This window comes from Amphibalanus amphitrite, unplaced genomic scaffold (assembly GCF_019059575.1).
Source record: "Amphibalanus amphitrite isolate SeventyFive unplaced genomic scaffold, NRLGWU_Aamphi_draft 000548F_arrow, whole genome shotgun sequence".
Classification (NCBI taxonomy): Eukaryota; Metazoa; Arthropoda; class Thecostraca; order Balanomorpha; family Balanidae; genus Amphibalanus; species Amphibalanus amphitrite.
Genome location: NW_024882042.1, coordinates 200,207 through 210,452, shown reverse-complemented (window position 1 = coordinate 210,452; position 10,246 = coordinate 200,207). Strand labels below are relative to the sequence as shown.

General features: G+C 53.2%; 1 long non-coding RNA gene across 1 annotated transcript; it reads left to right on the top strand.

Moving 5' to 3' along the window:
- Positions 1–4,806: 4,806 nt before the first annotated feature.
- On the top strand, positions 4,807–9,255 carry LOC122393695. Its single transcript, XR_006258735.1, has 2 exons — positions 4,807–6,902; positions 8,718–9,255. It is a non-coding gene; the product is annotated as an uncharacterized LOC122393695 (long non-coding RNA).
- Positions 9,256–10,246: the final 991 nt, after the last annotated feature.

Here is a 10,246-nt window from a genome sequence, read left to right as displayed (position 1 = left end):
GCGGCGCCGCGCGGCACGCACTTCACTCGGCTAGTCACCGAGTGATTGGATCGGCGCAGTGACGCCGCCCGAGGCGCGGCGCGCCGGCCCATCCTGCCGACCGACTGGGGACGACGGCACCTGTGGTGCGGGTGCGGGGGCTGTTGAGCCTTTCCATGACGGAGACACCACACCGAGGTGACTGCGCTCGGGCCTGGAGTCATTCCGAAGGAATTCATGCTGGGTAAATGAGAACACTAATGACCGTTCTCCTGAAACATCACCAGAACTGCTGATGCTAAATTTTGATTGGCAGACGATACACTTATTGTACCGCACTGAGTTCTTTTGCCTCAGCTCTGATACTGCCGTTAAAACAAATAAGTTCACTGATATAACCCGTTAAATTTATACATTACGACGCCCGAAACTTATTAAGACGGCATGCGCAGTACTGTTAAAGATATGCGAATCATTTTCGTATGGATGGATTTGTCTCGAAGTGAAACAGATAAATAAATAAACATATATACCGGACACGAATTTCCCAAAACTGCATGCCTATTTGGCGTGCCGCTCATTCTGCCTACCAATATGGTCGGGATATTGATTGAAAACCTAGAAGCGAACAATTTTGGATAATCAAGGTCCCTCTCTAATACGCTGATTTGTGCTGTATGAGGCGCTTTTTATCGCAATAATCTTTCCAGAAGGAATGATGGCGGCCATTGCGCCGTATATCGATTAATCAGAAGGTTTCGGTGCCGTACTGAGTGATTATGGGGTTAATTGTCTCGTTTGGTCCGTTTCGGAACGATAACTCTATCTTCCAAAATTATAATGTTATGGAGTAAAGACGCAAGATGATGCACTAGTCAAAATCAAAGAGCGTTCAAACATCAAAATGACCGCGTTGGTTTTGAATCACATCGGCTACACAAAGCCACCGTCGTCTGGGGTGTGCTCGGCAGCAGGCGGCCAGCGATAGGCGAGTCCAATGACTCCGGTGTTGTTATTGCGGATCGGCCCGGTTCGCCGCTGCTCCTTGGCGTCCCTCCGCTCTGCGGGGCGCGGGTCGTCCCGCCCCGAGGCGTTTAGGATCGGCCGTGCGAATGCGGCGGCTCTCGCCTTCGGTCGAGTAGGTGGCCTACCCGTGGCGACCGGCTCGATCTCTCGGCCGGCGGCGCGATCCCATCACGATGGGAATGCGTCCCTTCTCTGGGACGGTCGGGGAGGGCCCTGCCGCGGACCTGCCACCCCCTTGCGCGGGCGGCGCGGTGGCTTGACCATAATTGCTCGGTCCGGCGCCGGCCCGGGCGCTGACAGGTGCGCGTGGTGTGGGAGCACGGGGGTCGGATCCAACCCGTCTGCTTGAGCAGGTGGATATCGGCAATCTGGCGGATCCGATTTGCCCTCGGGCCAATGATAGCGAAGCCTAAACCGGGCGCCCACACACCGCTCAGGAATATGATGACATGAAATACAACACGTGCTTCACAGTAAATTAACCCGTGCTGTACATACAACAACATGCATTGTACAACACGCGAGAACTGTCAATGGGCACATGCTCTATTACATCATATGAATTCACCCGTTACTGGTGTGGCAGCGCACGACGGCGCCGAGACTAAAACGGTCCAGGAAAGTCTCGGGATAGGCCCGTGCTGTTGAATTTGCTGGAGCGACAGTCCAAACGGAGTCGACTCAGCAACTAGGGCTTTGCGTCACCGCGCGCCGCTACACGTCTCGCCTGCTGTCCTAAAATGATCGGGACAATTCTAAGCTTGCCTTAGCTGGGGCTCCGTTACATTCCCTAATTGCCGAAAGAATTAAAACGTTCATCATGCGTCAGGCCCCACCGAACGTAAATCGCCGTCAGCTTCGGTTGGAGACTCAAATATCATGTGCAGTCGCGACGGATAGAATCCGCGCCACGTAGATTCAAGTGTATTTGCCTCTAATGTGCATTTTCAAGTACTCTTTCCAATATCCTCATTAAAATCCAACTACCTAGAGGCCCTCTCTCGAGAAGCGTAAATGCCAATAAACACATGTTTTGCTCGTCTATGCAGAACAAATTAAATTACTTCAGCGATGATTTAGGTTCCACTTGACGGCAAAGTGATGATCTGTGCGTGACAGGATTTTACAGAGGATTGAAAATCCTGAGAGATCGATTTCCTCGGATTATTTGTCAATGCAAAACCGAAAATAGTTCAAGATATACCGTCTCACTGAATTGCTATGAAATGGTTCAGAGGCACTGGGTTCTTCCGTCATCACTAAATGAATTTAATTATAAAAGTAATTTTAATATTGAATATGCCAACTTGTGCATCGGAATTTAAATGCGGGCACATTAAAATGAGCACTCAGCGCTCCATTCAAGAATTTCTGCTTTAATAAGTGTTGCCATTAAACCTGGAATCAAAGCTGTTTAGAGCTTGTTTCTGGCCCGTGACTGAATTTAGTTGAGTTATCGCTACCACGTTTTAAGCAAGGAAATGACAACGCGAAAATGCATGGATTAAACGAGGGAATTAACTACTTTGAACATAATATTGAAGATTTGACAAGACATTTAACGTTTTGCATCAGAAGAAACTGCAATGAACCGTAAGATCTGTTCACTACCCTGAATAAAAGACGGAAACATTGACGAAGCTCGACGGATTTTTCGTTGAAATGCGACTCATTCCGTAACGTACACCACTCGGCCCACTAACCTCCTGAAAAGGGGAATTTTGGGACGAGCCGTGCTCTTGGACCTGCAGACGTCTTGATTTTATAATTCATTGTTGCACTGCCTTTGCGTACCATATAAAGTTAGCTGATGAATGGGGATCACACGAATCCAGGGTCATCAGCTATGAGCAACACCTTCGGACCACACTTATGACAGTTTCCCGGCAATTTGCAAGTGACAACTTGCATAGGAGATCTAAAGGGTTGCTGCCTGAATGCAAGGCTCATTTCGGCGCGAGGTGGAGATAATAATTGATTAGGGCTTTGCTGCCGAGCTAAGCTTGCCCGCGTTAAGCTACGCACAGCCTCGGTGCCGCCTTGATGACAGCTCGTCAGCGCCACAAGGTGCACTGAGTGCACGGCTTTACGGGAGGGATCGTCATCCCCGCTTAAAACTCTGCCTGAAACACCCAATCGTAACTTCCCCGATCCATTGCACCGATATTGCCTATAAATTCTGTAAAGCCATGGACATTCCGGTTATCATCTTAAGTTACGATTAATATGCACAGCAAAGATGCACTGCACTTAAGACTATATAGATATAATGCACTATGGTCTAAACGATTGTTCAGGTAATCGCGGCAGGAAATGTCTCAAGCCTCTATGGTCTCATTGTGAGGCGTGAATGGCAGACGACACAAGCAATTTGCTACATATTTAAATCAGGTATATGAATGAAGGCAAATTGATGAATAATGATGAAAGCAAATTGATGACAAATGATATAAATGAAATTCAATTTTCCGCATCTTTTCGTGACCACACATACCCTTGTTCGCACTAACTCAATCACACCAACCGTAACATACCTGTACACCAAACGATCCAATCATACACCAATACATGTAACACTGAAATACCGGGGTATTTCGCGGCCCTCGGTACTCACCGGTGACGACCTCCTCGTTGCCATCACACCAGCGGTGACGACTCGTCACCGGACTCTATGATTCCGCCGAACGGGCGAACCTGCACGCTCGCGCGCGACCGACGACGACGCGAGCACTCCTCTCGCGTACAAGCGGATTCCATTCCGCCCGAGCGAACTCTTCCGCACCGCCGAACGCCGTCGATCTCATCCCCGATCTCCGACGGTCTCGCGCGAACCGACTGCCCTCATCTCTCATCTCATTATTGCGGTGGCAAATTGTCCCCCCATACCCCCCTTTAATGGGCTGATTCACGCGTGTGAACGTGACGAAAAGTACGGAAGCAAAGATTTACACAAGATATTGAAGCCAAAAGTAAGAACAGCACGACCGGTAACCATCTCCAAGGGAGCGGAAATAGCCGCCCACCTCGTTGCCCTTTGACCCCGCGCCTCTGCAATACCGGGTATTGTCCAGACCTCCCATCGACCTACACTACGACAAAGGAGGAGGGATGCGGCGGGTTCCCCCGGGGAGCCAGGCCCTCCGTTGTGCTGAACACCGGCAACGAAGGCCCGGAGGCGGCAATTACCACCCGGGCGCCGATGTACACCAATGTCGGGAGCGGAATTATTACCATCGAGTATCACAGATTGCGGCGGGAGGTGCACTTCGGGCGTCCGGACCTCCGATGGGAAAGATTTCCCGGCCGATGCACCATTTTTATGTAGGGGTTTCACGCATCGGAACCTGCAACCTTTTAATGGTTCCCCCCATGTACAGACATTACGCTGATCAAAGTTACTCTACAATGCCCGCCTGCCACCCGGGTGTATTAAACTAAGCGGCCCGTATGATTGTTCGTTCACGTTCACCGTGGATCAGCCCGGCATCTGCCATTCCCCCAATGAAATATTTTGCTCACATTCCATTACGCTGTATTTTCGTATCGTTAGACCAGGGGCATTTATGGTTCACACACTTACGCTCACGCACACTACCCATATCACACCTCCAAACGCACACTCATTCACGCTACGCGCCGCGCCGACGAATATAATTTAGGTGAGACTGTCCTGGATATAAACGGGAGTGCCCACCGCTATTTGCGGCGGGTCGGAAAGCCAAATGAAATCCAGGACATTTGTCGGGGACTTCCGCAGCGCCTGGGCGCTGCGGCATTAATTTAGGGGGGGGGAGGGAAAAGTTCGCTTACCGAAAGGTGTTGCCCCGACGACACCGCACTGGCAAATGCCACGAGAGACGGGTCCGCGAGTCCCAGGTGCCGGCCAGCCGCTGCCTTTCACCCGGCGGGCACGCCTTTCCCGCCGGAGGCTATCGCACGGCGGACTGGCCTCACACGCACTCTGGTACTCCGGCCCGCCGCTCCTCACCGACGTACGCGTCGCGCTAAATTTTGCCCTTACATTGGGGATCGGCACGATGACGGCTCTTCGCCAGTCTGCCGGGACCTCCCCCCTCAGCCAGGACTGATTGATGAGGCGCAGGAGCAGGGCCTTGGCGGTGGGGCCGAGGTGCTTCAGGTGCTCCGCGCAGATGTTGTCTGGTCCTGGGGCCTTCTTGTTGCGCAGCTTCCGCAGCTGGATATCCATCTCTGTTGTGGAGAACGGTCCGCAGCAGCTGGCGTCCTCTCTTTCCCCCGCGCAGGCAGTGCACGGGGGGCGGCTGCGTTGAATCAGTTCATGTTTTACCTTGCGGTCTAACTTCCTCGACCGGACTTGCCGGCTGACCCGTGAGTAGGTTCGCGCGAAGGAGGTCGCCTTCTCAAGGTCCTCCACGGCAAGGCCATGGTCCCCTTGGAGAGCGTGGCCGGGGCAAGCCTGCACCGACCCCTCCATCTTGCGCAGCACCTTGGTCACCAGGCCGATGCTGGTCGGCTTGTTCAGCGTTGTTGTGGCAAAGTCGCGGAAGCTGCGCGTCTTGGCTTTGTCTTCAGTGATGGCGGCATGGCGCTTAGCCGTCAGCCACCGTTCCCTCGCCTCCCGGGAACGATCCGTTCGCATGGCGTCTCTCGCCTCCCGGCGCTCCGCCACGGCCCGCACAAGTTCCGGGTCCAGGGCCCACGGTTTTGGGTCGGCTCGCGCGCCCCGCGGGATCATCTCCACACTGTGAGCTAACAGCGTCTGGCTAAACACTGCCAGGAGTTGCTCGGTGGTGGCGCCCGGCGGGGGTGAGCTCGTCTCGAGTGTCCGCTCGATGCCGTCGCGGAATCCGACCCAGTCCGCCTTGTGGAAGGCCCACTTCGTTTTCCGGATGCGCCGCGGCCGGCCGCCGTGGCACACGACCTCGACGAGTTGCGGTAGGTGGTCACTGCCGAGGTCATCCCCGATAGACCACGCACACCTCCTCGCAAGGCCGCGCGTGCAGACGGTGACGTCTGGGGCTCCGGTGTTCCCCCTGTAGTCGGCGTGGGTCGGAGCGCCAGAGTTGAGGACAGACCAGTCCCCGGCCTCGCACCAGGCGGCCAGGCGGCGGCCGACGTCATCCGCGTCGTCACACTGGTGGTCCCACCTCGGGTGATGCGCGTTGAAATCCCCGGTGATAATGCAGTCTGAAGTGGGTCTGAGAGTGAGGGCGAACCTGTCCTCCCTCTCGTCGCTCTCGCCCGTACGGATGGGCGGCCTGTATATGTTATGGATGTCGATGGTGGTCGGTTGACTAGAATGTTGACTAGGTGGGAGGAGCAGTCGGGCACCACACCACTCTGTGCTGTCGTCGGAGGCGTCGAGTGGGCGGTCCTCAAGTCTGGTGAAGCTGAGTCCGTCCCGGATGTATATTACAACGTCCCCTCCTTTCACAGGGCCGTCTGTTCTACGCCCTCGCACTCGACGGGCGACCGAGGCGATCTGGAAACCAGGGAGGGCGATGTTTTTCTTCGCCGGCAGCTGGGCCTCCTGGATCACCGCCACGTCTACCTTGTTGTCCGACAGCCAACGTTGAACCTCCAGCGTTTTCTTCCGGAGACCCTCCGCGTTCCAGCTCAGTATGAGCAGGCGGCTTCGGACACGGCAGTTTCTTCTGTAGCGGCGATTCTTCTTAGCCCTCCTACTGCGGCGACCTCCCCCGCTCCGGCCGCCCGTGACCCCGCCGCCCGTGTCGGCGGCGGGGGGCGCCAGGCTATTCATTCAGCGCGGGCCGGGGCCGCTGCGGGGGACCGGCCATCGGCCCCCCTGGCGCGGCACCCGGTCCCGCTGGTGGGCATCCGCTGCCCCGGGCGATTGGAGATGGTGAAGGTCGGACCAGGTCGGGGACGTAGTCGCCGCGGTGCACTACCAGGACACGGTTCGTCGGAAGGCCATCTCAGGCTCAAAAGAAACGATATATATCATTCGAAAGCTGACGGTGAACTGAATCCAAAAATGTAATTTTTATCAAAATCGATCGATGGCGTTTTTTGAAAATCGCGTTTTTGTAAAAACTTTATAATTTTTTATTAAACGGGCTGTCCCGGACATTCTTGAAAACATAATCATGTATTTTTGAGTTCCAGTGAAAGCTGAACGCCAAAAGAACAATATTTAGCGAAGCAATATTTCCTAACATTAATATGCGTCTCCCACAGCCGACAATAAGGCGCAGTCACACAGCTCAGTGTCACGATGGACCAAAGTCGGCCACACAGAGGCGTGAAATGACCCTTATCGACTCGCAGACCCGGCGCTCTCGGCCCGCCTGACCGGCCACGGCAAGGAGGTTCGGCTGTCGTTCTACTAAACGGGCGTCATATTTGTTAGTTTAACGATTCAAGTCGGTACTTGAGTTATTCAGGATACATGAGCCAGAAGATTCATTGCTCGGTCATCTTCACATCATGCATTAATTTGCATTTGTTCATGTCTACTTTGCTCAATTGAGCTTGGTATCATGCCCAAATAAGGAAAATTGGCCGCGCTTAAATGTCAGAGGTTGCACCGGCCTCAGCTCGGGTGGAGTGGGGGTAGCGCCCGGCGGGGCAGGGTAACCTTTGACCGGTCGCACGGCCGAGCAGCTGTCACCAGTACAGCCTCTGACAGTGAAACCCCGCTCACTTCACCTGCGCGGGCACTGAGCGCAGCTGAATGGAACAAAACATGTATAAGAAAAATGTAAAGTAAAGCATGTTGTAAATCAAGCAGAACAATGAATTTTCCTCACAGGTATCCTGAATAACTTTAATAGCGATGTGGACAGTTAAACTGACAAATATGACATTCATTTAGTAGAACGAGAGCCGAACGTTCTTTCCGTGGCTGGTCAGGCGGGCCGAGAGCGCCGGGTCTGCGAGTCGATAAGGGTCATTTCACGCTTCTGTGTGGCCGACTTTGGTCCATCGTGACACTGAGCAGTGTGACTGCGCCTTATTGTCGGCTGTGGGAGACGCATATTAATGTTAGGAAATATTGCTTCGCTAAATATTGTACTTTTGGCGTTTAGCTTTCACTGGAACTCAAAAATACATGATTATGTTTTCAAGAATGTCCGGGACAGCCCGTTGAATAAAAAATTATAAAGTTTTTACAAAGCCGCAATTTTCAAAAAAAGCCATCGATCGATTTTGATAAAGATTACAATTTTGGATTCAGCTCACCGTCAGCTTTCGAATGGTATATATCGTTTCTTTTGAGCCTGAGATGACCTTCCGACGAACCGTGAGGAGGGCGGGTGCAGTCCATCGTGAACGGGTGTATATCGGGGCGCGGAGCTGGGGCGGCTGGCGGCCCGGTCTAGGCAGCGTCCGACCGGCGTCTGCCGGAGTCCGCCCCGGCCCGCCCTAGGCAGCGTCCGACCGGCCGTCTGCTCCAGTCCGCCCCGGGCCGGCCGAGCGGCGTCTGCTCCGAGTCCGCCCCGGCCCGGTCTAGGCAGCGTCCGAGCAGCGTCTGCTGAGTCCGCCCCGGGCCGGTCTAGGCAGCGTCCGAGCAGCGTCTGCTCCAGTCCGCCCCGGGCCGGCCGGCCGAGCGTCTGCCGAGCGCGCCCCGCCAGACGGCCGCAGAGACCGATCGGTAGTCTATTTTCGAGTGTCATTGTGTAACATTTGTCCGTAACCGTTTGCGTTTACGGACAAGCTTTGCGTAAAAATGTTTTTATTCTTTTGCACTGAGATGCACGCGAATTTCACAGATTGTTTTACTTGTGCCAAGGACAGTTTCTACTTTTTACGTTTGTGTCGGCTGAAGGAAGTTTCAGCCCAGCGAAGTTTCATTGAGTGGCCACAGGCGCAATGTTTTGTTTTCATAGGTATATGGAAAGGCGTGCATGTATGAGTGCCAGACGGCTATACCGTACTGGAACCGGTGATACAACTCGCACCATTCTCCCTTAACTCGTCAAGGGTTTCGGTGTTTTGTTATGTCAACAGGGTTACAGATGTCAGCCGCCTGTCAACAGTCTCTCAGCTTCCGTCACCTGTCAGCTGTGTCAGCTGTCTGTCAGCCGTCTCTCAGCTGTCTGTCAGCTGTCTGTCAGCTGTTTGTCAGCTATCTGTCAGCTATCTGTCAGTTGGCGGTCTGTCAGTGGCCTGAGTCAGCGGACAGTCACCCAGCAGCAGATTTGCTTCATTTCGCTCCACCAGCTGCTCCACAGATTTCCTCTACCGATTGTGTTGTCGACTATTAGCTCGTTTCATGGTCGGCCATTCAATACAGTGCTGTGCTTCAAATCAGGAGTTTGGCGGCATTTTAACCCGCGCACCGACGGGGGTCCGCGCCAACATAGAACCGACCGGGGGTGGTTGACCGCCCCCCTCCCCCCCCCCTGAGACCTCGAGAACGAAGCAATAGAGACAAGCGGTAAACGGCATAGAGTACTCACGGACATGGTCTACAATGATTATATAGTCATTTTCAGGTCAGGTCAAAGATGACGTCGCAGGGGTCAAAATGTCAAAGTGGCAGCGCTAGATATGAGTTTTTCTTGAACGACTGTTTGTTTTGCCTTGCAATCGTGGTATTGCTAGGTTGATGTAAATTAAACCTGGCTGTTACGTTACGTGCGTGAGATTTCACGTCTGCTCACGAGTCGCAAGTTAACCCTCGCGGGCCCGGGGGGGGCGTTTTTCGCCCCCCCCTGGCGAATTTTTGCGATAGCTCCCGAACGCTTAGGGATAGGGAAGCGAAACTTTCAGTACCTTTTCTCCCCATCAATTTGACATCTACTGAAGTAAAATTTTTTGACCTAGCCCCCTTGATGACGTCACAAGGTCGATTTTTCTAGACCCCTGCAAGGCAAACTTCGGCGTCACAGACGCGAACTTCAAATAGCTGCTAAAAATAGAGTTTTAGAGATAAAGACAAATTACGAGCACGGTTGTGTAGCGTTTGACCTAGAGAAAAATAGAAAAATAGTTTTGGTGACCTGAGGTCAGAGGTCAGGTCAACGACCCCGAAATGTGGTTTTAGTTTTTCGCAAATAACTTCAACAAAAATGGTCCTAGAGCTACGGCAGTGGTACCATCGCATTCGCCGTGTCAAGCCGCGTCGAATGATATATATTTTGTTTGGAAAAGGTCAAATTTTATGTTGACCTCATGTGACCTCGAATGACCTTTGGTTGACCTTGACACATGAAAGGTCGGTTACGATGGATTTGTACCCGCTGATCACGAATCTGGCATCCATTTTCCTCTAAGGCTTTATTTAGAGCTTCCGGAT